The following is a 22,261-nucleotide window of genomic DNA, read 5'->3' as shown; positions in this document are numbered from 1 at the left end:
AGACAACGCTCACCACCCCCCTCCCGTTCTCGCTCAGACACACGGGGGGAAACCCGTCAACGCGCAGCTTCTCGCGAGCCTCATCCAAAACAATTTAATTTCGCATTTATCCCAATGGCTATTATCATCATCATCGCCATCATCATCATTATCATCACGGTAATTACCGTTATTGTGCGCGACGTCCCCCCCCCTCTGCCTGGCCCCGGTTTCGTCGGACGGAGGAACGTGGCGAAATGGAGTGGGGAATCGCAGGGGTCAGCCTCATGCTCTAGCCTCGCAGATTAGCATATTAATTACTCAAACAAAAACCTCGTAACGAGCTATCCTCTCCATTCCGCTCCCATCACCACGCTCCCCTTTCTCTGCCCTTCACAATTGCCACTCCTTTAGGCTATTACCACCACCATCATCACCACCGCGGAGTCTCGCGGCTCATCTCCGGAGAGCAATGCGGCTCCCAACTGCGTAACGCACGGACTACGAGCGGCATCAGCTGCTGTTAAGGTGACGAGGCCGCGGGCGGACGAGACAATGGGTGGACGAAACCGTGGGTAGAAACTGATAGTTACCACTTTGGCCATTTACTCTGTTTCCCTTAACATCCCTTTCATTTGGGTTGTGGGGGTAAAGGAGCGATGGCACCGTGGTTAGCGCGCCACGCGACATTCCACCACGACCAAATCACCTTCACTACGGACCGTTGTGGGGGTGATGGCACCGTGGTTAGCGTGCCACGCGATATTCCACCACGACCAAATCACTTTCACTAAGGACCGTTGTGGGGGTGATGGCACCGTGGTTAGCACGAAGACACCCAGACCTGTGTTCGATCCCAAACATCAGCAGCACGCAACGCCTCAACCAGTCGTGCCCCCCCCCCTCTGCCTTTACCAACAAGTGGTGAAGTATGGTCAAAGGACCCCCATGATGGACACAGCGTGGAGAAGGCCTTCTTTCCGCAGTAGATTGACAAAGCGATGTGAATTAGCTGTTCATTATTAGAATACGGGTGGTGGAACGGTGGCGCAGTGGTTAGCCTGCTGTGCTTTGAAACCCGGTAACCTAAGTTCAATTCCCAGCCATTGGCTAACACCAGTGGCGAGTGATATCTGAACCGGTACTGAGCATTCCCACTTCTCCAAACCTACACTGATCAGCCGGCATGGTGAAACAACCCCCAAGACTGGCATTGGGAAAAGTCCTCCATCCATTCATGCAGCAGTTGGCTGACAGAGAGGCCTGTACATTCGGATACATTTTGCATATTGTGTCAGCAAGAATTCGAAGAAAAAATTTCTTCAAGTTTTTTTTGTGGGGGGAGGGGGGTAAAGTTATGCGGATAAAGAACCCATTTGGACGTTTCGTCCAGTCATCGCCGCTGGGTTATTATCGCGGCTTCTAATCAGTGAGCCGATGATGGGATGTTTGTCTGACTGCCTGATTGCCCCAGCTCGGGGGATGGACGGTGGGCGGCTGGGTCACAGGACGGGGTTTGTGTGGACTCCACGGAAGGAATGCGGCGAGCAGACGGAGGTTGCTACGGGGGGGAGGGGAGGATGACCCACCACCATTGAGAGTGGAACCTCTCTCTGTCTCTCCACGCTGTCTGCCGAAGGTCAGGTCATCGCTGCCGATAAAAAAAAAATCGCGGCTTAAAATTCTCCCTTCCCTCGCTGCCTCCCTCCACACCTTGCGTCACGCCGCCGACTCGAGAGGAGTCGGCGTGAGCCGGATTGGCAGCTGCAAATTATTGATACATCTGTTTACCCCAGGAAAGCCACGCTGAGCCTCAATCGTTTGTTTACAGGCGGTTTAACACGAAGTCGGCTTTCGCGACCAATATTATCCATAATAAATGGGGGGGTTTTTTGAGGGGGGGAGGGGCTGGTTAGATCGCGTACATAGCAATGCGTCGTTAAACTGGCCACCATCCCACACTGTAAATTCGTAAGGTTTGTTCACGTAACCAAAAACGTGCAAATTCGTTACGACTTCAGCACAAGCGGTGTGTTGGAGAGTAAACCCACGACATTTACGATGTGAGTACCATGACGCTTCGCAGTAGGAGGGGGGGGGAGACAATAGCTATCGATGTGTTTCCCCAATCGAGTATAATTTGCGGGTAAATTTTTGTTAAATTGGACAAATCCGAGACCTTGACGCCGGAACACACTCATGGCCTACTTATTTTCCGAGTCACATCCAATGGGCAGCAGACGGCTCGCGTACACACACGCGCGCGCACACACAGTGTATACATTTACACTAATGGTTAATACACCGGCAGTTATTAACCAGGAACGGCGGCTGGGTTCGAACCGCGAACAGCAGTGCCATAAGCGGAAAAAAACAAGCTACCCGCTTTGGCCATGTTGCCGTTCTGAGAAAGAGCTGTATAGGGCCTCAGTTGGGGAAAAAAAATGAAACATAGTTTAGTTTAATAAATAGTCAATAGTATTTCCAAAAATGTATAAATATGTACGGTTAAGTAGAGGAAGGAAAAAAATAAACCTTACCTGGTTAAACCGAGCTTTCTGTAGCAATCACATGCCTGCACGGCGAGCTATAGGGGGTGGAAGTGTCATTTAAATCTCGTCAGGGCATGGAATTTAATCTAATAGCATCGCCTCTGCGGTCATGCTCGGTGGAATAATTCAGACGGATGCCTCGGGGCAGCCCGATGTTGCTGGTAGAATGTACACAGAGACAAAGACCCCCCGTGTATCCTTTTCTTAACAGACTGTTGGGGACAAGTGCTGTAAGCGAGTACCATTGAAGGCCGGCACGGCACACGAGGGGTTTGGTGATCAGCACCACGCACGGAACGCCTTTGTCTCCCCAGTGCTGAATGTTTGAACACTGCACCATTTTTCGATTTAAAGCTTTCGTGACTGCAGGGATTCATCTTCTTGGTTCTTTCGGTAAAGTCACGTAGAAGGGAAATAATACAATAATAAAAATAAACATCATAAAATACAATTCTCACGACGTTTTGGCCACAACGCAAGCAGCCGTCCTCAGGTGAAGAACAGGTCTGTCGGAAAGACAGCATCTGAACCATGTTACGTGTTTGAGGCTGAGTCGACCTAGGGGAGGCCCAGGACCGGTTAAGATAACCGTCAATAGTCTTGGTCGTGATCGGAAATTGAACTCGGGTGGCCGGGTTTGTAGAGCGGCACGCTAACCGCTGCGCTACCGCTCCTCACTACACGTAGACACAAAGACAAAGATCCCCCGTATAGCTTTAACAGACTGTTGGGGCAAGTGCTGTTAGCGAGCACACATGTACAATCTTGATGAGAAGCTTTCGTGACTGCATGAATCCATACTCTTTGGTTCTTTCGGTAAAGTCACGTAGGTAGAAAAATAAAATAAAACATAAAATAATGGTTTATTAAAAATTTTCTACCTACGTGACTTTACCGAAATAACCAAAGAGCACACGTGTACACAGTGGATATATACCCGAGCGTGTGTGTGTACTACACACACACGCTCGGGTATATATCCATTATTTAGTGATTCTGCTGCGGCCTTGACAGTGGTGCACAAGCACAAGGAACAATAATAATAATTAATAATCTCAACACGTTCCATGTCAATAATAACAGCAACACTATGTGGCCTTAAATGGGAAACATATAACGGGGCTTTGTAAGGCAGGCTTATTGACAAATGAATGTTTGTTATGACGTGTGTGTGTGTGTAGAGACACTGAAGACATGCCGGGCACGCGTAAACATACGGCCTCGTATACACACACACACGCTATTTCATCATGGCTTTTATTTTAAACATTATTTTATTGCCTTTGCATTTTATTTTAAAGTATAATGTTTTGATACCCCATTGGGTGGAGGTGATATTAGATTTTAAATAAATACGGTTTAAGGTTTACATGCATGTTACATACGCAAAGACACAGATTCCACGTTTACCCTTTAACAGACTCTGGGGGCAAGTGCTGTTAGCGAGCACCTGTGAAGGCCGTCACAGCACACGAGGAGGTGGGTGGCCAACACCACGCCTGGCCGCATTCGTCTCCTTAGTGGCGATGTTTGCACATCGCACCAGCTACTCATTTTAGGCTCAGTCGACCTAGGGGAGCCCCAGGACCGGGTCCAATATTCGCCGCGTGCGGTAATTGAACTCGGGGTTTGCCGGGTTCGTAGCGCAGCGCGCTAACCGCTGCGCCACCGCTCCCCATAAAGGCGCACACACATTGCCAAACATACAAAGACCCTCCAAATAGCCTGAACAGACTGTTTGGTGCCAGTGCTGTTAGCGAGCACCTATTGAAGCAGGCTCAGAGGACTAGCAGAGGTCGTGCGGATACCACCACGCTCGGTCGCCTTGCTGTTCTTTACGCATCGTAATGGGTACTCATTTAAGACGGAGTTGATGGAGTTGGCTCAAGCCCCGACTCGGATATCACTCGCCACTGATGTTAGTCGTGCACGAGAAACCACAGCGAGGTGCAACTGCATCTAAGAGCCCGGGGTGGGGGGGGCGGTTGCGGGTTTGGGCGAGATGTTAACTGCCTCGTCTGGTATACAGGATGTCATGGGTTCGATTCCGACCCTGACGCCTGCTGCTGTATATTTGGAGTTTGCGTGTCTCTCTCCGAGTCCTCCGGTTTTTCTCTCCATATTTAGAATCGACATTTGCACGTGATAAGCCACTTCGTTGATCTATCATTGGTGGCCAAGTTCGCTTTCTGACAAAGAGCTATACAGCTGAGTGAGCCTTATCTGGTAAAAAAATATATATATATTTACCGTAGTTTAGTTTAACGGCGGCGTGGCGGGAGTGAAAATAAAATACTCTATCAATAGCTAATTAATTATATCTCACGTATTTTTTATTACGAAAAACAACAGAGTTTATGGTCACCCGTAATCACGCTGATGGTCGTATGCGCGCACACTTTGAGAGCAGCCGTAGAAGTATTATTATTATTATTTTTTAGGGTGATGCGTCACCCCCACCACCGCCCCCCACGAAGGGCAGAATAACACGACGAACACCCTCTACCATTATGTCATTACTCTACGTTGCTTTATTAAAGAATATGTGACATGCTGCACCCCCCCTCCCCCCGAAACGCACACTAGCCTCCCTCCACTTCACATTTCGCCACCCCCCACGTTTCCCCCACCGAGAATTTCCTCCCCCCCCTCCTCCTACCCCTCTCCCCCACTCCCCCCACCCCACCGCTCGCTTTGTGAGCTCGTCAAAACGATGGTAATTACGGAAGAAACCCGATGGGAGTCGTTCCCACACTTTCTGGCTCGGCTGAGCTCTTGCGAAAGTGGAAGGAAGAAATGGGGGGGGTGGGGGAGGGAGGACACGTGGTGTATACTCGTGTTAAGGATGCGTTCACGAGTTTCAGGTTAATCCAAATGAATCGGAAGAATAGAGCAAAGATGTCATCACCAATCTTGGGACGAACCGAGGCCAAGAGAGTCAACAACAAACAACAACAATAACCAAAAACTCCCCGCGTGGCTTCTCGTGACATCAGCATGAAGCCATTTGAAGCGAGTGCATTGCGTCAATAAATTTACACACACACATACGAAAATGGCCCCAAATGTCTTTAAAATAATAAAAAAAATCCGACACACACACACACACATACCGTACGCGTACTTACACATTGCCACCCTGAGGATATTTCCGCTCCCGGCACACCGCATCCAGTATACCGCCCTTCGCTATGCCTGTGGCTACCGCTAGCCACGTGCCAACCTACTCTCGTCTCTGTCAAGCGGCGACCCGACAAATATTCAGTGAGACATGAGGCCCTGGCTGGATCCTTCAAACGCAAAGTGGGGGGGGGGGGTTACCCCGGGTGTGGAGGGAGCCCAGAGGGACGTGTCTCATACACAATCGAGGGGGGCAGGAGGGCGAGAGGCTCTTCAATAGCCCCCAACCCCCCCCCAAAGACAAAGACCCCCCCACGCCCCGTATAGCCTTAACAGACTGTTGGGGCAAGTGCCGTTAGCGAGCAGCCGCTGCAAAACTACACCAGAGGGCAGGTGGCCAGAGCCAACGCCCGAACCGCCTTTGTCGCCCGAGTGGCAATGTTTACACACCGCATCAGGTACTCAGTTGAGGCTGAGTGGACCTAAGGGAGGCCCAGGACCGGGTCAGATAATCGTCACCTGGTGTTGGTGTTGACCATGAGCGGGCGGGAATCGTGAGAATCGAACTGGGGTGGCCGGGTTAGTAGCACAGTGGCTGTAACCGCTTACACTACCGCTCCCCTCTGCCCCTTCACCACCACCACGACCACCAAAAACGAATCCCAACTCTGCAACAACAAGAAACAAAAACCCCTTCGATTCCCCCGGTCAGAATACAAATTCTTCACGGATTGGCCCCCACTTACAAACGCCCTCCCCCCACCCCCCCCCCAAATAAAAAATACAAAGCGGATATCTTTTTAGAACATGCGCCACCGCCGTTGCTGCATTAGCAAAGGAAGCTCAGTTTGTTTTTCTGTCATTCCCTCTCTCCCCTCTCTCTCCTTTCTCACCGTTGCCTGGAGCTGCAATTGCCATTTGCTCGCCGGTTCGAGCATTCCTCATGCGCCACCTGCGGACGCCGTAATGAATTAAGAGGAGAAATTAATCTCCGCACGTCAATCACCCGCCCGCTCGCAGCCCGTGGAGGATGGAGGCGGGGGGGGGGGCGACGACGACCCCGGGGGGGCTCCGTGCCAGCGGGCAGTGCCAGCTTCGGATGAGAATGCATAGGTGGGGCATAGGTATGCGCGTGTGTGTATGTGTGTGTGGTGCTGTGGGGAGCGGTAGTGTAGCGGTTAGCGCGCTGCGCTATGAACCCTGCGACACGGGTTCGCATTCCCGCTCACGGCCAACACCAGTGACGATTATCTGAGCGGGTCCCGGGCCTCGCCTAGGTCGACTCAGCCTCAAATGAGTACCTGGTGCGGTGTGTAAACATTGCCACTAGGGAGATAAAGGCGGTCGGGCGTGGTGCTGGCCACCCACTCCCTCGTGTGCCGTTCTTTGCCTTCATAGGTGCTCGCTAACAGCACTTGCCCCAACAGCCTCTTACAGGCTATACGGGAGATCTTTTTCTTTTTATACTGTACCGTATTTGATTGTGGGGAGCGGTGGTGTAGCGGTTAGCGCTACGCTGCGCTACGAACCCGGCGACCCGAGTTACGATTCCCGCTCACGGTCACCAACACCGGTGACGATTATCTGATCTGGTCCTGGGCCTCCCCTAAGGTCGACTCAGCCTCAAATGAGAACCCGGTGCGTCGTGTAAACATCGCTACTGGGGAGACAAAAGTAGCCAGGAGTGGTGCTGGCCACCCAACCCCTCGTGTGCCGTGCCGGACGTTATAGGTGGTCTCTGACAGCACTTTCCCCAACCGTTTGTTAAGGCTATACGGAGGCCCTTTGTCTTTGTCTCCGCTGGTGAACGCGACTCCCCCCAACTGTACAAATAACAATCTGCGCAGTCAGGCGAAAGGGGAAGATCGCGCTAACTAGAAACTAATGTTTGCATTCTGCTTGGGGCATTTTGCAGCGTTGAAAACGCGAGACTGTCATTGGGTAAGGAGGCAGCGGCGGGCGAGCAGACGGGTAAGCGAATGGATGGGTGAACGGGTGGGTCTACCGGTGGGGTGGGTGAACTGGTGGATGGGTGAACGGGTCGGTCTACCGGTGGGGTGGGTGAACTGGTGGATGGGTGAACGGGTCGGTCTACCGGTGGGTGGGTGAACTGGTGGATGGGTGAAAGGGTGGGAGTGCGAACGGGTGGGTGGGTGGATGGGTGGGCGGATGGGCGGGTGGGTGAACGGGAGGGTGGGCGACTCGAGGAAGGAACGGCAGGGCGGGTGACTTGGGGGGGGGGGGAGTGAAGAAGTAAAGGGAAAAAAGTAAACCTTTGTGTGCTTTAGAAAATTATAACAATTACGCGCTGCCAATTACTTACGAGCGCATTTCAGCAGCATATTAAAAACTGCGACATAGCCTCCGCTACAGCTGGTTCCTGCATTCCCGTCTGCTCGAAACTATTACGGTGGCACTCAGCATCTGATAGTCATCCTTTGTTCACATTAGCATTGCAATTTATAAGCGTTACATATATACAGTATAAAACACACACGCACATATATATACAATTGCACGGATAAACGGTCCCTCGTTTTGACAGACGCGTGGGGTGTCGTGGCGAGGTTGAAGTCTGGGTGTCTGTTTCTCTTGCCCACCAGCCATCCGTGCTGCCAGCGCGATGTGGACACGTGACAATTCATACAAATCTCCAGATGCGGCAAACGTCGAGTAAAACGAATTGCATCATCGAAGAAGCCCTTCTCGGTTACGCCATGCATCGCCACACTGGACAATGCGTGTTGGTTCAACAAAGGCGGGGGGAGAGGGGGGAGGGGCGCTGGACCATTTCTCGTCAATTTATTTTCGGTTAACACGTGGCGCCTGTCTGCCACAAATATGCCACCCACAGCGCCATCACATCATTAAACACCCCCCCCAAAAAAAATCACAAATCTAACATCACTTGCCACTGATGATAGCCGTTGCTGGGTATCGAACTCTTGCTGCCGAATGCATAGCACGGCAAGCTCCGATTAGCAGGGTTGGCGACATACGTTGCAAAAAAAGACACGCTGTCCACCGCACCACCCATATACACATATTCTTGGTCGTACACTTGAACGAGCCTTGTTAACAAACTGCTGGGGCGAGTGCTGTTAGCGAGCACCTATTAAAAGGCCGGCATGGCACACGAGGCGTTTGTGGCCAACACTAAACTCGCACGCTTTTGTCTCCCGAATGGCAACGTTAACACACCGCACCAGCCACTTATTTGAGGCTGAGCCGACCTAGGGAAAGCCCAAGACCGGTTGGCTACGTACGGTGCGAAAGAAGTTCAACATACATAATGGTGTTGGCCATGAGCGGGGATCGAACTTGTCTCGCCGAGATCGTAGCGCAGTGCGCTAACCGCTGCACCACCGCTCCCCCAACAAACAAACACATATCTCCCTAAAGCCTTAACGGACTTTTGGGGTAAGTGCTGCACACTCGTGCACACATATAAATATATACACACACACGCATACAATGTGTTTCTGCTTCACCGCTCACACACAGTATAACGAAACATTTTATTATTATTCTCCAAGCTGCGAGGATCAATTTCACCATTTTGGTAAAACCTGGATTCTGTGAGCAGCTTTGGTTAAAAAAAAAACCCGTTACATTTTCTCCCTCCTGGTTGGTTGAGAGCGAGAAGAAATATCGGTTTCATCAACGTGTCCGTCCGTCCGTCCTCTCGCAGCGGAACGCGCGAGGGCACCCCAAAAGATTGCCAGCACAAAACAATTACCCATCGTACAGACATTCGGGAGAGAAAAAAAAAAATCTTAAAAATTGATGACCAAATTTATCTGACCGGGTCGAAATAAATAAAAACTCCAAACAGAAAAGTGAATTTGACCCCCCGCCGCCACCGCCGCCGCCACCGCCGCCGCCCTCCCAAATCACCAAAAATAAAATCTCAGTTTTATTTATTCGGCCGTGAGTCTGTGATGCACGGGACAATTTCCTGGGGCCCCGAGTCGGCACAAAAGGCGCGAATCATCAAAGATGACTTTCGCTTTGATGGCGAGTGCCACGAAATGGATGCTGCTTCGCTTGTGTTCCCAATTCACCGCCCACCGCACAATCAATCGCCATATTCATTTACAAGGCGAGGGGGCGGTGGTGGTGGAGAGGAGGCGGCGGAACAGTGGAGGACATTGATCGTAGGGACAGGAGAGCTCCTGTAGGCTGCCAACGTGTAGGCCAGCCACACCGAGAGGGCGCGCACACACACACACGCAGAGAGCGGCAACATCCCCATGTTGTTTACGGTAACGTTGCTGTTGTTGTTTATCGGGTTAGGATTGAGTAACGTGTAAATGCGTCGTGCACCCAAACTCCTCCACCCGACAGACAATCAGTAAGGTCCGTCACGTGAATGTAACGTGTTCACTGTGTTAACGCTTCAGCGTCGCCGGGTGTACGTGTGTGTGTGTGTTGAGAGAAAGGCCACAACATTTTACCTTTGGAGATAGCGACGTTTCGTTGGTGACCACAACAAACCAGCATCATCATCGTCGGCGGCATCAGCAGGCGATTTGCCAGAAGTATGAAAATGTCTTCCTGTTTTCGGTCTGAAATGCTGTCCGGGAATATAACCCCCCCCACCCCCCCAAAAAAAGAAACGTTGTCATTAATATCCGTCTCCGTGTTAAAACTAACAAAGCCTTGCCTTGCTCCCCTCTAGAACTACGCCTACGTCTCCGTTGCAGCTCCGACTTCACCGCACGGCTCAATCCGCTCATCGCGGGGTGACCGGACACCCGCGAGCGCCGCCGGAGAAAGTCAACACAAAAGCAACACAAAGTCAGCACATAAAGTGTAACACAAATCAACACAAAACCAACACACAGAGTATAACACAAAGTCAACACAAAATCAACACAACGTAAACACAAAACCAACACACAAAGGCAACACAAAACCAACACACAATCCCAACACACAAAGTCAACACACAAAGTCAACACAAAATCAACACAAAGTCAACACAAAATCAACACACAATGTCAACATAAAGTCAACACAAAATCAACACACAAAGTCAACACAAAATCAACACAAAGTCGACACAAAACCAACACACAAAGGCAACACAAATCAACACAAAGTCAACACAGAGTCAACACAAAATCAACACACTAAGTCAACACAAATTCATCACACAAAGTCAACACAAAGTCAAGGACGCGCCTACGTTGTGTGCGTCGCTCGCCCAAAGTTATCCAGCAATTGGAAGTAATCTCTAGTAATAGGATTACTCAGGAAGTGAAAACATGTCTACGGTAGTAGTTATTTAATTCCATATATTCTTAAACGACCAATTGATGGACCCCCCCCCCAACACCATAATTATTGATAATTACGTTTTAGTTATCGGCTGAGTAACACTCCATTGTGGTGAAGATTCAACACTATTATTTGTGCTGCCACTTAGCTGTCCGTGAATAAACTGGGATCTAATCCAAAAGTGAGTTTGACGGTCTTAAACCTAACTTGCACACACACAAAAAAATCCATCAATTAATTTGGCAAACTTCCACCACTTTGTTTCCAGCGACATACAGTACCAGTGTTTGAGTGCGACCTTTTACGCGACCGTTTTTAAGGTCGCGCTCAGTACACACAGAGGGGCTCGCCACAAATGAACCACGATACCTTGCCGATCTCGTCAGGGGACATAAACCATCAATCCAACTCCGCTCATCCTCGCAGCAACGGCGATTGTCTGGCCATCGAACAAATTCGGCCACCGCATCGCGCGCTTTCGGATGCGCTTCTGCGGCCGTCTGGAACGCTCTTCCTTTCGATGTTAGGAAGCCACTGGAGCTATGCACGTTCATATCTAGATTGAAAACTAATTTCTTTAGAACTGATTGTTGTCCTGCCCCCGCACCTCCATTTAGCACGGTTGGCTACGTACGGTGCGAAAGACGTTCAACATTCATGTCCATTCAACATATATCCTCGTCTGTTTAAATATTACTAGAATAGTCACCCCTTATATCCGTTTAATGACTCTGCAACTTAATCTGTGATTGTGCTATAATTATTCAGTCCAACAATACATCTGACCGAGCCGACTTGCGCTTTATGAATGTATAATTCAACATCGATGTTTGTTGGTGCAATATTTGTTTTTCGATTACCTCGTGCGACGGTTTTTTTTTTCTCGCATTCCTATTTTTTGTCGTTACTCTACTTAAATGTCTTTTTTTCAGTGGCACTCTTGCAAATGAGACTCCTACCCTGGTCTCACGAGTTCTCACCTGGTTAAACAAATCTACTTTATTTGACGCTGCCTTCTAACAGAAGAAAAAAAAATACAATAAATATAACTAACTACATTAATCTAATCTTTGGGGTCATGGCTTTTCATAGAATTTATCCTCCGTCTCCCGTGCGGGTTATTTTTGGTCAGAAGGCCGCGTTAACCATGACAGTGGCAGCCTGGACGATGATGATGATGGTGGCAGCAGCTGTGCAGTGTTTTATTTCCGTTGCCAAAAGAAGAGCCCTTTTACACCTTCAGGATGGAGACACAGAGCGGGAGAAAGGAGTGTTTATTTGTTTTTGCTCGGGGATTTCCGGAGGTGAGAGGGTTGTGGGATTCTCGCCTCCCGTGCTATTGCATCGTCCTTCAGATGAACATGAATCGAGACGAGTCTTCTGCTCACCCACCCACCCAGCAAAACAACAACAATCATTGCAAATGGCTTCAATTCCTCCGCTCCCGGAGGTCTCTCGGGTTGAGGGGAATTTTTTTTTTACTTTCTCCCTCATGGTTTTCAACAAATGGCTCACTCGATCAGTGGGACCGCTGCCAGCGGCCACCGTGGTACCAACGGCAGATGGGTTTTTAGTTTCTTGTCAAAATCAAAAGTACTCCTGCACACTGTACCCCGAACAAAATCCGCGGACAAATTCCCATGGCGAGCAGCTTGAGGAAAGTATTGCTCGCCAACGAAGGAATCCTCCCGCGCCATTCATAAATAATAATCAACAGCGACCTCACCGTGCCCTCAAAGGCGGCGGAGTACCTGAAGAAACCCCCACGCACTGCCAGGGAGATTGCCGCTCAGCACAACACGCTGTTACAGACGCGTCCGGATAGTCACCTTACTTGCTGCGCTGCCCTCAAGTGGCCACCGTGGAACTCTTGCGGACTCCACCTCCTCGAGTTGGTGCCGTTGCGTCGTTTCGCGAATACGTCGTCGATTCGCGAATGCCGATAGCCGGTGTTCCGTCGTCGCAACCCCGACACTTGCGTCGCCGACGGCATCGGCCGTCGCTTCTCGGCCTCGACCACCGTTAACCCTGCGGATCGCTTCGATTTACGCCGCTTCGATATTCGTCGTCGCGCCCTTCGCGAACGCATCCCCGACGTAAAAGCGGGGTACTGCCCCACGCGAATGATGGTGTTTGCATGACCCTATTACAATGAATGTGCCAGCTCTGTGGTGATGTGGCAGGAAATTTTACGGAGGTGACGGCGTCGTGATCAGCATCACCACCGTCGCCATCACCGCCGCCGCCACCACCGTCATCATCGTCAATCTCGTGTCGGTGTAACCTCTTGACCCCGTAAGCCACTCTACCCCCCAGCAAAGACAAATTATCCCACACGCGGAACTTCAATCATTACTGGCAGGGCCTGCAGTGGAGACTCAATCATAGTCTCACCCACTCTCACCGTCAACTCTTCTTCAGATTCAAGCTGCGCGCGCGTGTGCACATCTCTATGTGCTACGGCGAGCATGTATGTACACGTATGTTGAACTTCTTTCGCGGCGAACGTAGCCAACGTCGTGAGAATTATTTTATTTTATTATGTTTTATTTTTATTATTTTATTACTTCCCTTCTACGTGACTTTACCGAAAGAACCAAGAAGATGTAGCCAACCATGTTAATCGGAGGTGTGGGCAGTCGGCGAGGAGCGGTAGTGTGGCGGTTAGCGCGCTGCGCTATGAGCCCAGCGACCCGAGTTCGATTCCCGCTCACGGCCAACACCGGTGATGATTATCTGACCCAGTTCTGGGCCTCCCCGAGGGCGACTCAGCCTCAACTGATTGCCTGGGGCAGTGCGTAAACATCGCCATTAGGGAGACAAAGGCTGTCGGGCGTGCTACTGCCCATCCATCCCTTCTTGTGCATGCCGGCCTTCATACGTGCTCGCTAACAGCACTTGCCCCTACAGTCGGTTACGGGGGATCTTTGTCTTGTTGCACATATGTATACGTCTGCACGTACAATATCTGCGTGTGTATACGCGTGTGCATGCGTGGTCACGTAAAATGACTTACTTTGCATGAAAGGCGACATTTGTAAATAAAAGCCAGCATTTAATTTCTAATTAATCTCCAAAGAACGCAATTCCGTTATTGTTATTAATGAATTACTGCTACTCTTTGCGGCCTCATTACACGAGCCGGTTTCTTTATTTCGTTACCGCCTTTGTCGACGCTGATATTTGCCATCTTTTGCAACATTAGGCGATGATATGTTTTTCTTCTTCTTATCCCTTATACGTAGTGAACAATACATATATTGTATTCAATATCACAATCCAGCAACGCTAATTACCACGTGCGAAAAGTGTGACGTCATTGTCATTGTACTGGAATATTTCATTTAAAAAATAAAATTGCGGGCCCATCGGTGCTGACAAGGTTTACAATTAAATTATCTGGTTCACTTGCTTCTTGTTTTATGCTACACAAAACTCAACTGATTTTTTCAGAATAAGAATATTTATTTAAACTCGAGGAACTATTAAAGCTTCATAGCTCATCGTTACAACAAACGTTACAACAAACATTCCAAAAACACGATATTATAGCGAAGTTATATGAAGGTTAAACAAATCACGAAATATAAATATACACAAATAAATCTAGACAATGTTTGATCTTACCAGGTAAAGCCCACTGAGCAATTCACTTATTTTTGAGAAGTGACCTGGCCACAACTGATAGCTCAACAAAGTGGCTTATCGGGGGGGGGGGGGGGGCAAAAGACGGGGGGCGAGGGAGGGGAGACGAGGGGCGGGGGGCGAGAAGGGGGGGGCGAGGAGGGGGGGTGGCGAGAAGGGGGGGGCGAGGAGGGGGCGGCGAGGAGGGAAATGGCGAGGTGGAGGGGGATGGCAAGGAGGGAGGGGGTGGCGAAGGGGGGGGGGGCGAGGAGGGGGAGGGTGGCGAGGAGGGAGGGGGTGGCGAAGGGGGGGGGGCGAGGAGGGGGATGGCAAGGAGGGGGCGGCGGGGAGGGGGAGGCGACGGGGGGGGGGGCGAGAGGAGGGGGCGAGGGGGTGGATTTGAGAATCTTCATTTTTCCCATTCCCAAGTGCCGCGCCAGACGATGGACATGGAGTCGATGTCACCGTGTGCCAACCGTTGCACCACTGAGGCAGCTCCACGTATAATGGGGATGTACAGCCTGGTCCAGATGTCTTGTGACCCCCATTTAATTTACCCCAAACATGTTTTTTTTCTCTTTTAGCATGTTCATTTCTGTTTTAAATCAACGTTACGTTAAAAAATATTAAGTTTTAGAGAATTAAATGGGGGTGTCACAAGACATTTGGACCACGCTGTACAAAAATAGCAAGGTCAAGATTGAAGGTCATCGTGACCAACGGGTTCCTGAGTTCGATTCACAGGCACGGTGGTAAGTGTCAATCGTAGGGGTCCTGGGTGCCCCCCTTCTCCAACCTGCACTGAACCAGCGTGGTGAAGTATGGTCAAATAACATCGGCCTGGGGAGACCGTCAATCATTAAGCTGCTTGCTTGGTCGCTTGAACGAATTTCTGCTGGATAATATTGGTCTGGAAAAGCAATAGGCTGATGGACTAAACCGTCGTTTGTATTGTGTCTATGTGTGGAGATAGAGAACGGGAGTTCTGCTCACCATGTTATTCTACCCACAATGCTCCACTGCATCTCTTCTTTCGCACCGTACGTCAGCCAACCGTGGTAATCTGAGGCAAAACAAAAACTCTCTGAGGTGGGCGTTTGAGTCTGCGTTGCGTGTGGCCTCGTTGCGTTGAAACCGAGGCACCATAGTTTAGAATGGAGCTCTCTTACTCATAACAGCTGGCCCAAAACAGCAGCATTTGTTTGCACAAGCTTGACTGCTGATGAGAGCCACGCGGTCGAAACCGCTGCCGAGTTTTGTTTTGGAGGATTTTTGTTGTTTTGTTTTTGCCAACAAACGAAACGGCGCTGTCGGACACGAGTGGAGTCGGAAGAGCCGAATAAGCCCCGTGGACTGAATGCTGTTATTTTGCTTGCACACACCAAGGAGATGAGTATAGTCGCTTGCAAATCGGTGTATAAGTCATTCGGATGCATGTTGAGATTTTTTCTACTGTACGTAGCCAACCGTGCTAGACAAAAGTGCGTGGAGTGAGGTTGGTGGCAGGGTTGATCGACCGAGAGCGAATTTTTTTGCGGGGGGAGAGAGAGAGAAGCCGGGGGAGATTCCGCGGGGAGCACAACTGTGATTTACTGGGTGACGCCACAGTGATTTGTGTTCTGTTATCGCCATCGCTTAGGCTTTAGGTAAATGGGTAACGAAGGAGGTTAAAGACGCTATCTCCAGTTCCGTGGCCCCGTGACACAGAAACGCTCACGAGGGCAAAAGGGTCAATGTATAAAAAAACCACAGCTCTGGAACCATTCGTCTTGCGAGCTGCTCACATTCCCTACGAGTGCCAGTGTGCTCATGCGTGTGTACACGTGTGTGTGTGTGTACACGTGTGTGTGTGTGTACACGTGTATGTGTGTGTGTAATCGGGCGGCATTATCGTTTTATCGGCTGCGCAATGCTGCGTGGAAGCTACCTGGTCTGCCGCTCCGCACGAAGTCATGCCCTCCCTTCTCAACGCTTGTGAAACGTGGAGCCCCTCTAATGGATCATCTGCGCCGGTTAGAAATATTCAGGCTGGCATGACTACGATCCATCCTGGGTTTAATCAGGCTGGATTGTGTGAGGAGCTCACACATCCTTGAAATATCTGGACACATTCCCATCAGTGAGCTCCTCCGACAAGCAAGGCTGCCCAGCCACCGCATACCCAAGCAACTTCTGTTTGGTCGCATAGAGAGCGCTAAACGGGCACGGCATGAGCTGGAGAAGAGATGGACTGGTGTGGTACGGGGGGATGTGGAACTGAGTGGATTTGCCGACGACTGGTACCAGCGGTGTCAATATCGGCCTCTATGGAAGAGGCTCGTGAAGGACGCTGCTACTGGACAGTTGGAGGCAGTCGCCCTCCAGCAACAACGGAGGGCAGGGAAGCGACGCTCACAACAACGAGCGGAGCTCCGGGCGCCTAAAATGCAGCAAGTTGGCACAGTAAGGGGTACAGCTGGTGCATCTACCAGTCATCTCCGTCAGCCGACCGATTGCACCTGGGTCTGTCCCGAGATCTCCTGTCAGCGAGCCTTCGATATGTCACGTGGCCTCAAAGTGCACCTTGCCTGGTACAGTCGCCGTGGTGACGCCACCGTCACTTAGTGGCGAATGGCGGGTGTTGTTATTGGTGTGTGCGCTACGAACTCCCGTCTACCCGAGTTCGATTGCCGCTCACGGCCAACACCAGTGACGATTATCCGAACCGGCCCTGGGCCTCCCCTAGGTCGACTCAGCCTCAAATGAGTACTTGGTACGGTGTGTACAAACATCGCCACTGGGGAGACAAAGGCGGTCGGGCGTGGTGTTGGCCACCCACCTCTTCGTGTGCCGTGCCGGCCTTCATAGGTGCTCGCTAACAGCACTTGCCCCAGGGGTCTGCTAAGGCTATGGGAGAGGAGGTCTTTGTGTATTTATCACGTGAGCGTGTGCGTCTCCGTATTGCTCATATGCATCCCCTGACATATATGCAATTGTTGCATTAGGTAGCGATGACTGGCACACAAAAGGAGAGCTCTTAAGTGCACCTCACAAGTTCGGGTCAGTTTGACTTGTACGTCTTGTTCTGAAATCGGTTTGACCGCTCGACTATTACGAGAACACACGCCCCCACGTACACAGTGTGCACGCATTCGCAAAACACGTTTACGGTACGGTATAGGCGTATCTCGCACACACAAGTCAAAGATCCCCCAGGTAGCCTGCGTATGCCGGTGGGGCAAGTGCTGTTATCGGAGCGCCTATGAAAGCCGACACTAGCCACGAACGGGTGGTGTGGCCGACCGCCTTTGTCTCCCCGGTGCTGATGTTTGTGCACTGCACCCGGTACTTATTTCAGCCGAGTCGACCTAGGGGTGGCCCAAGCCAGGTTCAAATGGCAGCCACTTGTTTTTGGTGTGCATCACTGACCCAGGGATCAACAACTGCCACTATGTAGCGGTTACGTCACCACGGCGCCTGTGCCAGCCTCGGTGCACTTTAGGGCCACGTGTTAATGCAAAGGCTTGCTGGCAGGAGGTCACAGTGGAGACCCAGGTGCTGTAGGTTATCTCACCAAGGGGACTGGCAGATTCACTACCCGCACACTCGCTCGATATTGTGCCAGAGTCTGCTTTCGCAACTACCTGCTTCGGCGGTGCGGTCACGAGCATCTTTCATCGGCGCCGGTGAGACAAAGACGGTCGGGCACTGCGCGGTAATTGTCACAGCACCCACACTCTTAATTCACGCGACGAAGAAAAGTCACGGCTGGCAGGGATGACGGCGAGTGGTCGAGACTAACAAAGGAATTACAGTCAAAGGACGGAATAACGGCCGGATGAAAAGCTCCGCCACACGATGCGGGGCCGTGACACTTGTTTGACCATACTTCATCGTGCCAGCCGTGGGCTGACAAGAGACCTGCAAATTATTATTATTAATAATATTGTTGTTATCTATAATGTACACACATACGGGGAGACGCGTGCTTCTCAATTGGCCACAGCAAGAAGGAGCACGTGGATTATAGAACATTTGGTGGGCGGGCAAAAAAAATACAACATTCTCCTGCTGGAAGGGGTGGCGGCCGGTGGTCGAGACTAACGATGGAATTGCAGTCAAAGGAGTGAACACAACCAAGAGGAAGAGACGGGTTCAGTTTACGTGCATGAGCCAGATTGATGCGTGTCGGGACTGAGAGATGGCGACCGTAGGGAGGGGGCCTTCGTCTAACATCCAGCAGTGGATTGAACAAGGCTGATGATGATGATGATGTGGACGAGCGGTGAGGCTGGGTGCGTGTGCACGTGAGATATTCGGCGTGCAGCGAACAGGGGCAGAAGTCGAACTCAAATCTGCAGCCAGAGGCCACACACACATACATACACAGAAAAGAGACAAAGATCAGGATCTCACGTATATCGTTAAGGGGCCGTCCATAAATGACGTCACGCACCTGAGGGGGGGGGGGTCAGACATTTGTGACGATGTGTGACGAGGGGGGGGGGTTGAGAAATGTGACGTCACGTCAAAATGCGCAACTTTAAATAAATATAGACAACACGTTCTACTTAATTAAATAGACTTTTTAATAAATGTTTTCTTTTTACAACATCAGAGTGCAGCGCCACATTAAATACGCACTACAATGACAATAGTTTAAAGCGATTTGAAGCATGTTTATTTTTGGGGGGTGACGTCATATTTGACGGAGGGGGGGTCTGACTTTTTGTGACGCCGTGTGACGAAGGGGAGGGGGGGTCAAAAATCGTCAAAAATCGCGTGACGTCATTTATGGACGGCCCCTAACATACTTTTGGGGCACCTATGAAGGTCGCCACGGCACACGAGGGAGTGAGTGTCCCACCCCGCGCCCGGCCGTCTTTGTCTCCCCAAGTGCTCATGTTTACTACACACCGCATCGGGACACTCGTTTAAAGGGTAATTCGACCTCGGGGAGACTTAGGACGGTTTATAGATATTCGCGGAGCTCCGCTGCAAATACAGGAAGAGACGAGAGGTGAGGCAGTGAAGAGCTCAGCCTCCCCTCTGATTGCGCAACCCCTCAGTAACTGGATGGAGTGCGGGCACTAAGCCTGTTACTATCTCAGTATGTCACCAATGTAATGTTTGTAGACCCCTTCATTTCATGTCCTCGCCTTCCATACTCCAGGTAACTTATTTCACGTACGTGTATAAAGATATTTAGGCTCGCTGGTCTCGTCATGAAACTGCAATGAATAAGCACCAGGGGAGGCAGCTATCACATTTGCCTCACCGAGGGAGACGTGTCTAACACGCCCCCCTCGGTGAGGACACGCCCCCTCCGTGAGGACACGCCCCCTATGTGTGTGAATCTGGCTCTGACACTTGCCAGTGCCTCCCCAGCCATTGACCTCACCGCACGTCACTGGTGCGCATATACATACCAACGTGCCAAACCACGTGCAGGAATACACATGATACGAAATACCAACACATACCCACCTACAGATTAATATAAACACCTTGACAGATTGTTGGGCCAAGTGCTGTTAGCCAGCACCTATCAAGGCCGGAACGGCACACGAAGGGGAGGGTGGCCAGCAACATATCCGGCCCCATTTGTCTCCCCAGTGGCGATGTTCAATATACACCGCGCCAGGCACTCATGTAAAGCTGAGTCGACCTAGGATAGACCCATGACTGATTCTGATATCACTCACCACTGATGGGGTGACCAGGTTCTTGGAGCGCGCTAACCACTGGGCCACCGCTCCACCGCCCACCGACTCAATTAATTATTCCTAATCAGTCGCCACACCTGTTCATGCATTATCCGCCCTCGTCAAACAATCATAGTACAGCGCAGATCTTATGTCGATGGAAATTCCACATTCCTGCGACGAGTAGCAGTTCAACCAGAGGGTCGTGGATGACATGGCGGTGTTGTCCACGTGACAAGATTCGAGTACACGATGGGCTTTGTTGGATTGGACTTATGTTCAACCCACGTCGGAGCCAAATAACACGCGTGGCGATGGTGAGACTGAGCACGCGATTAACACGCGTGTACCTACATAACTCGCGCGTGCATTGGGTAATATTGGAGGCAAAGGTAAAGATCACCCGTATAGCCTTGACAGACTGCTGGAGCAAGTGGTGCAAGCGAGCACCTATCGAAGCCGAAACGGCACACGAGCGGGGTGGGTGGCGAGCACCACGCCCGGCCGCCTTTGTCTCCCCAGTAGCGATGTTTACACGCCCGTGCTACGTACTCATTTGCAGCTGAGTCGACCTAGGGGAGGCCCAGGACCGATTTAGATAATCGTCACTGATCTTGGCCGTGAGTAGGATAATTGAACTCGTGTCGCCGTGTTCGTAGTGCAGCGCGCTAACCGCTACACCACCGCTCCCCCGCTACCCACACGCACAGACACGCGCACAGGGAAAAACACACACACACTGACGTCTTCGCACACACAGACACAAGAACAGACACACGGACACACAGATGCATTGCTGCACAAATGCAAACATACACAGAGACGCAGATACACATACGTACGTACATACAGACACACACACATACACACAAAGATAAATCAAACAAAAACAAAGACACACACTACACACGTGAACACGATTTATCATCATACAGCAAGAATTAGCATCATCACCACCAGCAGTGCCATAGCCCTCATCACCACCAAAATCATCATCATCATCATCACCACCACCACGATCATCATCATGATCATCACTAACCTCGGCAGGACATAACGCGTGGAGACGGCGGTGTGGGTCCTGTGTGTTGCAAAAGCACTGCATCAGGTAGGCGGTGTACCCACTCGCCCAACACGTGCACCCTACACGCCTGCTGCTGGAGTCGAGTTATACGGGACCCCTTTAAATGATCGCGCCGATGTGGCTCTACGTATGAGATGTGTATGTAATGATGTGTCTATATACATGCGCGTGTGTGAGCGGTAGCGCAGTGATTGTGGGGAGCGGCTGTGTAGCGGTTAGCGCTACGTTGCGCTATGAACCTGGCGACCCGGGTTCGATTCCCACTCACGGCCAACACCGGTGACGATTATCTGAACCGATCCTGTGCCTCCCCTAGGTCGACTCAGCATCCAATGAGTACCTGGTGCGGTGTGTTAGCATCACCACTGGGGCTGGCGTGGTGCTGGCCACCCACTGCCCTTATGTACCGTGCCGGCCTTCGTAGGTGCTCGCTAACAGCACTTGCCCCAAAAGTCTGTTCGGGCTATACCGGGATTCTTTGTGTATATGACAATATGTGTGGCGCAGTGGTTAGGGCACTGCGCTACGAACCCGGCGAATCCGAGTCCGATTTCACGACCAACATGGGTGACAAATATATAAACCGGTGCTGTGCCTCCCTCTCGGGTCGACTCACACTCAAGTCAGTACCTGGCGCGGTATATCAACATCAGCACTTGGGGAGATTAATGTGCCGGGCGTGGAGTTAGCTACCACACCGCCTTTGTGCGTGCGGGGCTGGCTTTCATAGGCGCTCGCTCACAGCGCGTTTCCCCAAAAGACCGTTAAAGGCGACACGGGGGATCTTTGTCTTCGTGTGCGCGGGACACATGCCACCACATCACGACATGGGCGTTATGGTGGACACGAGTATGCTCGTGCGCGTGAGTGTTGCTGCTGAGTCGACCTAGTGGAGGCCCAAGACTGGTTACATTTTTCGCCACTGATATTCGCCG

General features: G+C 51.0%; 2 long non-coding RNA genes across 2 annotated transcripts in view; one reads left to right on the top strand and one right to left on the bottom strand.

Annotated features, from left to right (window-relative positions):
* LOC144943822 (uncharacterized) overlaps window positions 1-21,390 on the bottom strand; it is a 31,344-nt gene extending 9,954 nt beyond the window's left edge. Inside the window, exons 1-2 of the long non-coding RNA XR_013639535.1 lie at window positions 21,285-21,390; window positions 15,552-15,621 (exon numbers count right to left, since the gene is read on the bottom strand). This is a non-coding gene — a long non-coding RNA (uncharacterized LOC144943822). The remainder of the gene's footprint in view (window positions 1-15,551; window positions 15,622-21,284) is intronic.
* Window positions 6,697-8,361, top strand: LOC144943821 (uncharacterized). The gene is made up of 3 exons (XR_013639534.1): window positions 6,697-6,764; window positions 7,567-7,622; window positions 8,255-8,361. It is a non-coding gene; the product is annotated as an uncharacterized LOC144943821 (long non-coding RNA).
* Window positions 21,391-22,261: the final 871 nt, after the last annotated feature.

The sequence above is a fragment of the Lampetra fluviatilis genome, chromosome 32 (assembly GCF_964198595.1).
Source record: "Lampetra fluviatilis chromosome 32, kcLamFluv1.1, whole genome shotgun sequence".
In the NCBI taxonomy this organism is placed as follows: domain Eukaryota; kingdom Metazoa; phylum Chordata; class Hyperoartia; order Petromyzontiformes; family Petromyzontidae; genus Lampetra; species Lampetra fluviatilis.
The sequence above is the reverse complement of the archived record's forward strand: the minus strand, read 5'-3'. Positions and strand labels throughout refer to the sequence as shown.